This window comes from Schistocerca serialis, chromosome 1, assembly GCF_023864345.2.
Source record: "Schistocerca serialis cubense isolate TAMUIC-IGC-003099 chromosome 1, iqSchSeri2.2, whole genome shotgun sequence".
NCBI lineage: Eukaryota > Metazoa > Arthropoda > Insecta > Orthoptera > Acrididae > Schistocerca > Schistocerca serialis.
In genome coordinates this window covers 152,684,695-152,697,934 of record NC_064638.1, presented here as the reverse complement: position 1 = coordinate 152,697,934, position 13,240 = coordinate 152,684,695, and the positions used below count along the sequence as shown (strand labels likewise).

The following is a 13,240-nucleotide window of genomic DNA, read 5'->3' as shown; positions in this document are numbered from 1 at the left end:
TATATAAAACGATTAAACATAATGAAATAACGCTGCAATATACTAATGCATAAAAATACTAAAAAAACTCACTGCAAAATGCAGATCATTACAACTACTGAAGCATCTCGTGCAGCTAGACAAGTGAAATAATAAGTATGTTTACAAAGTATGCAACTTATGTCTTTTTTTAGATTGTTTACATGTAGTTTTATGTACAGTGTATTAGGAGACAGTAGGCCGTGTGTTCTATCATATGTCAAAAGACGACCAATTTGCTGATTACCTCGCTTGCGTAATAACACGTTATGCTTAGCTATTTATACGAATGTCGTGCAGTACTAAGATCCGGAACGCACTGCATTTTGCAGTGACCTTTTTGATGTGTTTATTCATGAGCTGTATACAGCAATTTGTATGTTTCATGTATTTTTATGCGTATGTTTTATCGCTTCTGTGTATTTTTGTTTTTGTGTTGCACTGATATGAAGATAAGTGAGAGAGTCGAAACTTATCATTGATTACAAATTGTGTAATCGAAGTAAACTATTATGAGGTACAAAGTTTCACTGTAATCACTGTTCAAATGGTTCAAATGGCTCTGAGCACTATGGGACTTAACATCTATGGTCATCAGTCCCCCCAAAACTTAGAACTACTTAAACCTAACTAACCTAAGGACATCACACAACGCCCAGCCATCACGAGGCAGAGAAAATCCCTGACCCCGCCGGGAATCGAACCCGGGAATCCGGGCGTGGGAAGCGAGAACGCTACCGCACGACCACGAGCTGCGGCCACATCACTGTTCCCCAACGGCATAACGCTATACTTAAAAAAAAAATTTTTTTTTGTTCGAAGACAGTTAAATATCTTTCGCTGAAACTTCGCAAAAATGTGTTAACGATAACTCGGTTTGTGGCGTATTAGAAAATTTAAAACAGCAATAAAATATCATGATTACTTGTTCCCGTGTCGATGATGTGCGCAGGCAAAGAAGTGCTTGTGGTTCAAAATGGTTCAAATGGCTCTGAGCACTATGGGGCTTAACTTCTGAGGTCATCAGTCCCCTATAACTTAGAACTACTTAAACCTAACTAACCTAAGGACATCACACACATCCATGCCCGAAGCAGGACTCGAACCTGCGACCGTAGTGGTCGCGCGGTTCCAGACTGTAGTGCCTAGAACCGCTCGACCACCCCGGCCGGCAGTGCTTGTGGCGTCTGTAGAGTTATGGCTGTAACATGTATTGAAACCGACTAACGGTATACAAATGTTGTTTGTGTATGTGATGGTTTTTTCGGCATGTCCATGTAGCAAAATTAACGCTCAGAGCGATGAGGATGTAATAGAAGATAGAGGTATTTCACAAGGTGTTGCAGAGATCGTGATTCGTTAGGTTCAGCAAAAAATAAACATGTTTTACACTTTTAACATTCATTTAAGTGCGTTAAGATGCACTCATGATTATTCAGCAAAAACAAAGAAAACATTCTGATACTCCAATTTTAGCGCTGACCGGTAGCTCTTGAAAGACAGCGGATGATGCGGTTTTTTCCCCGATGAGACTCACCAGTTTGTCGCTATTTATTTTTCGGAAGTAAAGTTTCCTTCTATTATTGAAGTTAGGTTCTGCAATGTTAACAGGAAAGACCTTCTCTCGTGGGTCACTTTGGCACCTTTCCATCACGACGTGAGAGTTGTCTTTCGTGCCGCTGCTTAGTGGAGAGGGCCGCCGATATTGTGATGGTGGCAGTGATGAGATAAAGCAGTGTATGTACATAACCCTAACCCTTGGATTACTCCGAAGGGGCCGCTGAACGTGACTTCTTCAGCTAATAGTCGAATCAACAGTAGTCTCATAGCCTCATTCCAGTTCATATTGCAAAATGATGTGGAATTAAACCTAGATCATTGAGATACCGTCTGTTTGTCAGCCACTGTATATCCTGTATCTCTCTCTCTCCTGCCTAATTCTAGCGTTAACCTTTCTTCCACCTCAGGGATAAGAACTGGTTATGCACAGGTAGAGTCTCACGCAAGAGAGTCTCATTAGCTACATCCACTATTGTGACCATGCGGTTCAGCATTTCCCACTTCCTGTATTTATTTTCAGAGCGAGACTGACTGTGGCTCAGGAAAGAAGACGTCGAATTTAACGTCCCATCGACAACGAGGCCATTATTAATCGAGCACAAGCTCGGATTACGAAAGGATAGGGAAGAAAATCAGATGGGCCTTTTCGAAACAACTTCGCGACATTTGCCTTAAGAGATTTCGGGAAACGCAAAACTGGATTGTTGAATCCATGCATGTATACAGCATTTTTTCTGACACATTGCCCTGTGCTTGCGAAAATATTAATATTAGCTTGGGCTGTGGTATGTATAAGTATTAAAATGTACCTGCTCCGATAAATTACTAGATTACTCCGCTTCTCGGTTGAAGTTAGTCAAGAAGACAGTCTCCAATAGGACCACCCCTTGTAAAGCACTGTGGTATGATTCTTCTGGTTGCTGACTGCTTTTCCAAGTTCGAAGATTTTTTTTCGGTAGCGCTCTGCTGCAAATTTCATCCTGTGCTTATTTACGCGATGCAATCTCTTCCACCTTCTCATAATTAACAGAGGATACACTATCTAACCGGTTGAATATTAACTGAATATGCAGGGCTGTAAAATGTTTCGTTGGGGTTCACGACAACAAAATGCTTTCTGGCATTAAATGATTTTAATAGAAATTCAACCAGTGCGGGAGAACAAACCTTGAAAAGTTCACCTCTAGGTGCAATTGTTTTCTGATTTCCAGAAATTATTCTTTGAGTTTGTGGTTGGAAGTGTTATTGTAGAAGTAATTTTCTTTTACTGTTCCTATGACTGTTGGAATGCTTGGTAACATCGTATACTAGCTTAATTTTATTAGCTGTTGCCGTTCCGCCGTGAGTGTATGGGATAACACCTTTCCCACTAAAGTCATAGCAGCTATCATAATGCTAGTTGTATAATCGGCATAAAAGTTTTCTGGGCATGGTACCGCGTCATAATGTACAAAACTACTGCTGCTGGAGAAAAACCAACGTTTCGGCCACGGTTGCAGCGGCCTTCTTCTGGGTCTGATGGTGCGTTCTACCTATGCAGTGCCCTTTATATTATGTTGTTACTGTTCACTGCGCATGCCATTGCGTCATAATTTTAAACAGGTAGTTAGCTTCGTTGGTCACTTAAGGAAGAAGGAGAGGGAACTTTATTAAAATAAGTTATTGCGGTGGAGGGAGAATAATAAAGTTCACTCTCCTTTTCCTTAAGTGACCAATGAAACTAACTACCTGTTTAAAATTATGACGCAGTGGCATGCGCAGTGAACAGTAACAACAGAATATAAAGGACACTGCATAGCTAGAGCGCACCATTAGACCCAGAAGAAGGCCGCTGCAACCGTGGCCGAAACGTTGGTTTTCCTTCAGCAGCAGTAGTTTTGTGCAATAAGACGCGGTACCATACCCAGAAAACTTTTATGTCGACTGACTCTGGCCGCGGAAGCCTACGCAATTATAGTTGTATAATGTTGTTACGAAGAGTTTAGCTGTATCGCAGGTGTCTGAAGGGAAGAAAAACTTGCCCATGTGTGGATTGAAACTGTTGCTCCTGATGTACGGGGCACTGCCAGCCTGAAAGAAGACAGCGAATTGGGCGGGCAGTCCTGTTCACCAAAGTAGAGCTAGTTCAAGCCGGTTCCACTTGCTGGCTGATAGGTGATGGTTCATAATGAACAGTTACAGCAAGTGGCAACTCTCACCGACTGACGCCAAAATCTGACCTCAGCCCTAGCGTAAACCAGACTCACAATTTTATGTGCTTTTTGTCATTCCATGGTTTACGGGCAAGACTCGATCAGCACTACAGGAAGCGATGAGCATAGTGTTTAGTCTCATCGATTTGTGTGCTTCTGGTTCAAGCCCAGAACTAACTCCACTCCTTTCCCTTGGGAGCGAAAGTGTTATCTAGAAAGTATCGGATGCTTTTCTATAGCCTGTGTTTCTGGCGAAAACATACGTTATCGCAGCTAATAATTTGCCACAGCTCTGTACGATCCACCACATAGCAGAAGTAACTTTCATGCATACAGCGGGAGTTGAAATTCTGCAGACGCGTGCATGTGTGAATAGTTCTTGTCTCTTTCGCAATGAGTCACCGATATTAAAAACTCAGAAATTCCCAGAAGTTTTTTAAAGAAAAAAAGACAAGTCTCATTTTTGTCGACTGTTAGTCATGCGTGTACGTATAAAAACGTTCATTTGTAACTCGGTTATTGTTGCGGAACGTATTGCTGAAAGCCCAGTGGTGATGAAAGCGTATGCAGCGTAGAAAAATCAGGTGCTAAGTGTCTAGAGGCTGCGCAATGCTAACAGCTAACGCCAACATACTTCATAAGTTTGTCTTCGTTGCCGTTTATGTACTAGCGCTTGACGGGTGTGTTATCGGTCACGTAAGTTTAGTCGTCATTGCAATATTCTCGTAACGTGCATGTAGCTGTTGAGTTCGTGTGTTCCCTGTAATGCGCCTACATACACACAAGGCTACGTGAAACTAAGACTCTGTTCCTGCATCGGTAGCTCCTGTTGGTCAGTAACTAAGAGTCAGTGAAGCATCAGAAGTACTCGGATTGCTACAGAGCGTTATCATAGTCTTACATCGTTATGAAATAATAGTTGTAAGAGATTTGACAGTCTGAGGAGTAAACATTGCAATGAAAGTACATTCGTGGGAGTAGTGCGTTCCCATGAAATTGTGGGAACCTCCGCCGCCGCGGGAGAATTATAACAGGCGCACGACACTACGCTTACCATACGCTATTCCTGCAAATTTCAACTTCGTCAGTCGCCGTAACTGTGGAAAACCAAGAACCGTTCAGTTTGTTAGACAGAAAGTTTCTGAATTCGTACACTGCTAGCTACTTATGCTTGATTGATACAGGGTGACACCGTGATTTTACAAACTTTCAGGGATAATGGAGAAGGGTAAATGCACCAGTTTGAGAAGAGATCCAGGTCCGGATGCTGCCCATTCGAAAGTTATGAGCGAAAATTGTTGTGATACCTGTGACAATGTGATTCATGTACAGATGCCGTTGTTGTTAAGTTGAGGCCCAGGCCACTTTCAGAGGTGTCTCATATATCCGCAAGGAAAGGGGTCATCGAGCATGACGAGAGGAGGATTGGCTGAACACGCATGTAGAATATCCCAACCAGCAAGGCCATTGAACATTTGCATTTTTCTACAGAAAAACAACCATGAATATTTTTCGAGAAATGGATACGATGGACCAAAACAAGAAGAAATATCCAGTGAGGAAGGGCTCTAAAGTGCATACCTTAAGAGCTATAAGCACTTATTCATGTTCGCTACTGCGAGACACATCTCTTGTAATGGACAAATGCCCATAGCTCTTAAGGTATGCATTTTAGAGCCCATATTTACTGGACATTTTTTCTTCTTTGGTCCATACTATCAACTCTGAAAGATGGGTACTGTACATTTTTTGCAGCAGCAGCTCCGGTACACGTATTCCACCTTCAGAGCTATGACAACGATTTTCACTTATAACTTTCGACTCGGTCGTTTCCGAACAGGGTTCTTAACTTCAAATTGATGCATTTAACCTTCTGCATCATCCCTGAAATTTTGTAACATCACGGAATCACTCCGTATATCGGGTTGTTCCCAGGTACAGATTATTCAAAAGAAAAACTTGAATATCGTCTCTGTAACGTTACATTATAAAGTTAAAAATATAGTGGAATAGTAGACCCTCCATGGAGCGGCACAACCCACAGCAGACTATTAATCCACTCAGATATAAACGTATGTTTGGACGACATCGGGGATGGTCTTCTACTGCACCTGTATGAAGAAAAAAGTGAAAGATTCTTTTTTTTAAATAATTATTACATATCATCTGAGGTTTGCAGGGTACCTTATTTAACGTTTGACACTTCGTAAATCCTTAGGTTTTCAGTTGCTGTCAGACATAATGTCACTGCTCGTCAGCACTCTATATGCGCATCAGTTACAGTTGCAAGACTTTGAATTCGGGTAGATATGTGTTGTTGTTGTTGTTGAGATTTACGGCGCGTAGATTTGTAAACTATTATTTCGACTAGATGGCCTATTTTCTAGATTTTAAAACAACGTCTAGAAATTCACGAAGCCATTTACAGCCTGCACCACGAATCAGATGCTGTTCTCCATGATTCACGCTGTGTAGTGTGATGCACATAATGCCGAATTTCATTGCACGTTTAGCGAGACAAGTCGTCTCCCCGAATAATGTTCCCAGTCCTCAGTAGTTTGCTGTTTCTCTTTCTTTGCCCAGTGTCATTGCACGGCTAAGTGCTCTGAAATGGCCAAAGGTACACTGTTGGAAATGAAAAGCGTTATACCATGAACACCTTGACCTAACACCACCAAACTGATACTCGAGGATTTCCATGCCCGCAGGATATATTGATTAAAATTACATCCTTATGCGAAATTATTTACACTGCAGAAAGAGAGCCATTCGTATAGATGAAGGATGGCTGTTGGGTGTGTCTGACGTTTACTGATGCTTTTCACCAGGAGATGGCAATACAGCATGCCAAGGAAACGTGCGTGTAGAACTGATCACCTTCTTTGAGATATGAGGGCATCATGCTGGCATATCGCAAATACAGTTGGCAGCTGACTGGCTGGTGACTAGGTAGGACAGCAGTGTGGCTAGAAGCGTCGGCGCAGTTCTTGTCTGAAGACCATTATTTATGTATATATTTGCTTTCTTTTAGTCTGTTATCTGGATGAAAAAAAGACCAAATGTCGCACATGAATTGGCATGAATATAGCACATAATATTTAACATAATTTAAAATGTGTTAGTATAATAGTGTTTAAGGGCGGAAAATCTACATAAAATACCTGCATAAAAAGAAAAAAAAGTGATTTTAAATAGAAAAAGTCTACATACTGCCGCTTGACTATCTGTCACAGAGAGAAATATTCATCTGGAATACAGAAGGTACTTGCCTGCTTGCCTGCTGCACCATGCTACATTGCTGGATCACAAATTTTACACTTTAAATTTTTAGTATTCTACTGTACAACACTGTAATGCAGTACACCACTTCGTATCAGAAACCTAGTTTTCTCATTTGTTTGGATATTTAGCGTCTGGCTTTCTAAGATACAGATGCAACAGATAGAGATTGGGATATGGCTGTTAGTCTCTGGTCCTCCCCCAAGGCTCATCTCCTCACTGTTTCCCGAAGATTGCTGTAGATGGACGTTCTGCCATGGTGCGTCTCGTTGTCATACTGTATGGCCTCTTCTAGGTTGTTTCTCAACCACATAGGCTTGTAGTTCATTAAGCTGATACTTTCAGCTGGTACCGATGTCACTTATACCACAGTTCCTCATTCCTTACGTCATTTCTCATTCCTTGTTGTCTCATATTTGTATTACCAAAGATGTTCCTGTACTGGTCTGTAACACCTTGTCTAATGGCACATTTCCAGAGGATGTGATCTCGGGTGCTGATTATCATCACAACTGTGTGATGCGTAGTCGTATTTTCAGTAATCTTTCCTTTGTTAGGAAGGAATGGTATGTTATCCTCTCAGTTTGTCCTGTCCCACAGTCTTTCTGTTGTCTGTCAGTGCAAGCTATTACTTCTATGTTCGAGGTCGTTCTTGTGCCCATCATCTCCTTTACCGTATCATATTCGCCCTTTTTGAGCACCATTATGCACCTTTCTTTCTTACGGCTAGGTCCAGAGGTAGCAAGTCTAGTATCACCAGCAGAGTCTTAAATTGTGTTGTTCTGTAAGCGCCTGTCAGGCGCAGGAGTAAATTTTTCTGTGCTCACTATAGACCCTGTGCTGTCCTTTCATTTTTCCTTCTATGAGTCCAAACGCTTAACCAGTAGCCCATCACGAAAAGTTTGTTGGATTGTTCTTCTGGTTCTGATGACTAGAAGGATGACGACAGTCAGAGTAGAAGTTACAGGCAGTGTTTCGCTACGAACTATGACGAAAAGAGAAGTGGGAGCTGGGTGGAGCTCTCGAATATTGTTCGTCGTGACAGTTAACGCCATAGTAGGGCAACAGAGACTTTGCTCGGAGTGGAGCCAGTCAGCTGGGGCACTCACTGGTATGATCAGCTAAGAGTCTCGCTTTTGTCTGTGTCGGTCAGATCGACGCCAGTGTGCACGTGGAAGACCTGGTGAAAGGTAATCAGAACCAGAGTTTCTCGAGATCTGCGCCTGTTCAACTCCTGGAGCCTTCGTGCGATTGCTTACTAGATATGACAACAGGACTGATATACGAACATTCAACCGCCTTTCAAGAATTACCATATCTGGTGAAAATGGTAATATTGTCGTACCGTTCATGACCAGGTTACCAAATGGAATATTACAGGAGGATAATGGAAGACTCTCCATTGCAGTTCACACCACAGATGCATGCGTGCTCTGTCCCTTTTTGTCACACATGGTGTCTGGAGTGCGATGGTAAGACAGATATGAGTCTTCAGCCAGCAATCTTTATGAACATAGACTGCCTGTGTTTCAAGCACAGCAAGAAATTCCTCGATATAACATATGGAGAGTGGTGTTTTCTTCCATGCTACAATGAAGGCAAATGTGTGTTCGTGAGTGTCGGGTTCACTCAGATGTTGGTGATGGACATCATTCCGAATGGAATGAGAGTTGAATTATTAATAAACATCTCCAGAAAGCTGGATAAACATCGAACTTGTGCTTCGTGGTGTAACTCTTTCCATCGGTGTATGCTGATTACTTTGACAGAAGTACGTTGTGCATGTTCAAAACTAGTTAGTAAGCACGATAATGGGATGGTTAATTTCAGTTTTAGATAGACAAAAATTTACTGGTCGTGGACTCAAACTAAAAAACCTGCTTTATGCGACGAGCACCCTTTTTTAGTAACTAAGTCGTGTAGCACAGCCATAGAACGACTAGATCTAGAAGCTTCACATTTCCGCTAACTCTTCCCCGCTCGGAAGTGCAAAGATGTTTGACAAAAAATTGAGAAGTCTGCGACTAACTGACATGTATGTTTGCTCTATGCTGTATTGTGTATTTGCCTAGCTGCACAGGAAAGAAAAGTGCCCTCGAAAGGAAGATGTCCTTAGTCTCGGTCCGACATACAGTTGTTACAAATGATCAAGTCGGCGTGTACTCTGTCAGAGTAAAAGAGCATCATCAACTAAGTGATAGTCTCGTCATCCATTGCTGCTTAATGATGCTAAAAGAAGCAGTGTAATTCTTACACTATTGTTAGAGCGATACAGGAAACTGATAAATAACCAGATATTTGTGACACAAAATTTTGTAACTACATATGTGAGGATATTACACAAACCTCTGTTCCTGCAGAAAAATTATATCTCGAAAAAATTCAGAAATTTTCCTAAGCCGAGAAGAATGTGTCACGATCAGTGATATTGCTCTCTAGTTATGATGACCAAATCATTTTCGGAGAAATCCATGACAAGCAGCCAAGTTCCAATGGAGCCTGCCCCCAAATGTACCGAGGTATTTTAATTTTTAATATTGTTTTGTTAATACATTTTGTTAACCCAGTGACTACCTATTTACTGGTCGAAAAAAGGATGAAAACAAATGTACTGTGATTCCTAAATTGTCTTTTTAACCAACATTATTTAACATACATACTAAAAACAAATTTATGATTTCTAAAATTATAGCCAATCGAACTTTTAATAAAATAAAATTGACACAGGCTTTAAATACTACTGAGCGCTTGTAGATGGGCTAATTGTCCTCGGAGAACAGGGTATTTTTCACTTCTTTCATCGTTCTTGGTTATGTATTTGTTCTTTGAGACGTAGTGGTAGAATTGTACACAGTCGATTTCTTAGTTGTAAAAGACCTGCAGCATTGCTTCGAAAGGGTCCTTCTCCATTCTGTACGTTTCATCAGTCCGATGAATAACTGTGAACGAAAATGTCCTTTCTGCCTTGGCATTATGGGCTGGTGTTGCAAACAAGTATTTTGCAATTGTTACGATCTCTGTGAACGAATAATACAAGAAGCCACTGGTACAGCTTGTCTGACATAGCATCAGCCACTACACTACACTACACTATACTACACTAGTCTGACAATGACAGTGCTAAGTGACGCGACTATCGGACAGTTTTTATAACTCGCATCAAGTTGCAAGTTCTGAACTGCTACAACAATACAACTACAGTCTAGCCGCAGTGCCGCTCATAATAGTGTTTGAGTGCCAATACTGATAGTGTAATTATGTATCCCGTTTATTCCATTTAATCGAGCGAAGTCTCTAAAAACATGTAAAATTACACAAAATATAAATTTAATTCCTGGAATTTTTGAGCTTCCGTAAACAATTTTGCTGGACACAGTATGTAATGATGAAGAACCCGAACAATCCGGGTTTTGCGGGCGTATGGTCACACGAACTCTAGTGACAGAAGACTAAACACAACCGTTGCGAGTAGCCATTCACAACGCACTGCTAACTATACTAACTACTTAGGAGGTTAGTGTTAGACTTACAAACCCACTTTCGTCGTCTAGTGGCAAGACATAGCGGTTGACACAAGTGTTGATCGTGTGTGTTCTCGTGGATGCTTTGCTCTACTTCAGTGAACCAGTTCGCTGGTTGAACGTACTAGTTTCAAAGCCGTCTAAAACTTGTCATTCTGCCGGCATTGGATGAATCTCATGTATTCAGCAGCAGTCATCCGTAATATGTTCCTACTAATATCCGTTAAGTGCGGGAGGCTTGAATGTGTTGTGTGGTGTATATGATGCGACCCATCCACCCTCCTGCCGTCATTGCTTTAAGTGTTAATCTAGTTCATTTCAGGGCGCATTTTTCATTCGCCCATAACCTACTAATACACACAAACAGTGTTACTTGTACTGTAAAACAGTGTTTAACTTTGTTATGGACTGTGTTGTTGCTGATGTTGTAATACACAATAAAAGAACGTTTTGTTCAATGAGGCAGAATTAATGACAGTTTAAATGTTGGTACCTTGCAATAGATAATTCAGATACAAAGGACTGAACGTGAGATTTAGTAGTAGTGCTTGAATGAGATAAAATGCTTCAGGAAGTTTTGTAAACTCAAAATCTTATTAATATAAAGATGGGAAGAATGCTCGACGTTTCAAGAATACCTCAAAGTAATCTTCGCTACAGGGGAACATGGCGGAACGACACCAGAAGAAACTGCTGCCGGCAGTGTTAGTTGTCGAAATTATAGTGCAATGTGCTCCCGTGTTTAATACTGCGCTCTCCGTACTGCATGGTGCCGACATCGACTTTGTCTCGTTGTGATAAAAATTATAAATATAGCAGTCTATCTATAATAGGGATGTCTCTTGGAAACGAGAATGTTAAATTCATTTTAGTATATCCTGAATAGTAAGTAAAATGTTTGATCATGTTACTGGCAAAATAACAGCGCAGCTGAAGGACATAAATAAACTCCTTGGTAGCTATAGTGACCATTCTTGGCAAAACAGCCACTGTAAACAAAGTGAAGTCACAGTGCCTATTGTCCTTCCAACAACGTTTTTACTACCCCATTGCGTTGATAACCTCGTCGTTCAGTCGCCCCCCCCCCACCCCCCCCCCCTCTCTCTCTCTCTCTCTCTCTCTCTCTCTCTTTCACGCGCGCACACACATTTCGAAGTTACGGAATGATATCGGCGCCTCGGTCATTATGTGACGACCTTACGACCTTCATTGCTATGGCAGTTCGCTAGAATCTGTAATTCTTCGACAGGGTGAGTCAGCTGCCCCTATTGTTGTTTTATGCAACCTGCAGTGTCTTCATATACCACTCACAAGGGTTTCATATTTTCTCGCTTGCTCTGTGCAAACTATTAGCCCCACAGAAAAATGAACAGTACCTTTCTGTAGGAAATTTAATCTAGTTAAATTTTGTCCTGGTATATGTTTTCGCTGGAGGCCACAGTTTGAGTTACTCAAGAACATGTTTGAAGGTCAGTTTTGTACGTTTTTCTTAAATAACTACAGCATCTAGTGAAAACGTATGCCAGTAAAAAATGCAATTACTTTAGATTTCCTCCAAAGTAAGTCCTGTTTATTTTTTCTGCTGGACTAATAATTTGCATTTAGCATGTGAAAGAATATGAAAATCTTGCACGTAGTATTTGAAGGCACTGCGGGTTACAAAAAACTGAAAGGTAGGGGCAGCTAAATCGCCTTATATGTTCCACCACAATTTGCAATTACCAGTGTTCTAAAACTTCCTTCGTAACAATTGAAGCTGTGATGGTGAAATTATTACTTCAAAACGTACACTGGCGCAGTAAAATGTCTATTGAATGGACACACATTAAGTATTGGGTCGATGCAGAAGTTTGTACCATTTTTACAACGCCTTTCTTTTATTGCAGTATATTACATTGCAACACAATAACAAGATTGACGCACCACATCATAACTCTCACGGTTCACTCAGTGACATAATCACCATCTTTGTCAGTGACCACCTGCCAGCGTTCAGATAAAAGTTCAATGTCTCTCTTGCGGAACTGTTACGGTTTCTAGTTGAAGAACTGTGTTATCCATTTGCCAAGAAAAGGTTAATCATGAAACGCTTGTTCTGAATGTTGTTAGAAAGAGGCCAGAAAAGATGATAACCAGAAGGGAGTAAGTCTGGTGAATCTTGAGGATGAGGACGCGGTTCCTAACAAAGTTGAGCAACCACATGTGTGTTGATCTGGCCTTATGTGGGTGTGCATATCGTAGAGTAACAGCACGTTTACTAACTGTTTTATTTTCAGTTGCAACACCGAGTCGTCGTAGCTGTTTAGTATACGCTGCATTCATTTCTTGGTAGCAATCCATAATGAAGAATGCCAGTTTGGTTCACCAAACGCGCAACATGATTTTTTGAGGATATGCAACAATCATCCTTCGCGGGATGTGTTGTTTGTGCTCTCCAAGGAATTGCTTTTGCCTAAAAGTCAAACGGAAAAGTCAGCGAAGTACATATGGGTACTACACTGGTCCTATCTGTGCATCCAATTTTTGGACCTTACCCAATGAATGCAAATGGGGCACAATATTTATGTGATCTGATCATATTCCATACCTTTTGCTAATCCTGCGTTGTTTGGTGGGGATTGCTTTGAACCAACTGATTTAGGTAGTTTTCATAAAAAAAATGTGGTATTC

The 13,240-nt window shown here is 41.1% G+C and overlaps 1 protein-coding gene across 1 annotated transcript in view; it reads left to right on the top strand.

Moving 5' to 3' along the window:
* The window catches only part of LOC126464471 (protein phosphatase PTC7 homolog), a 125,659-nt gene that overhangs the window by 38,599 nt on the left and 73,820 nt on the right, over positions 1-13,240 (top strand). The window lies entirely within an intron of this gene.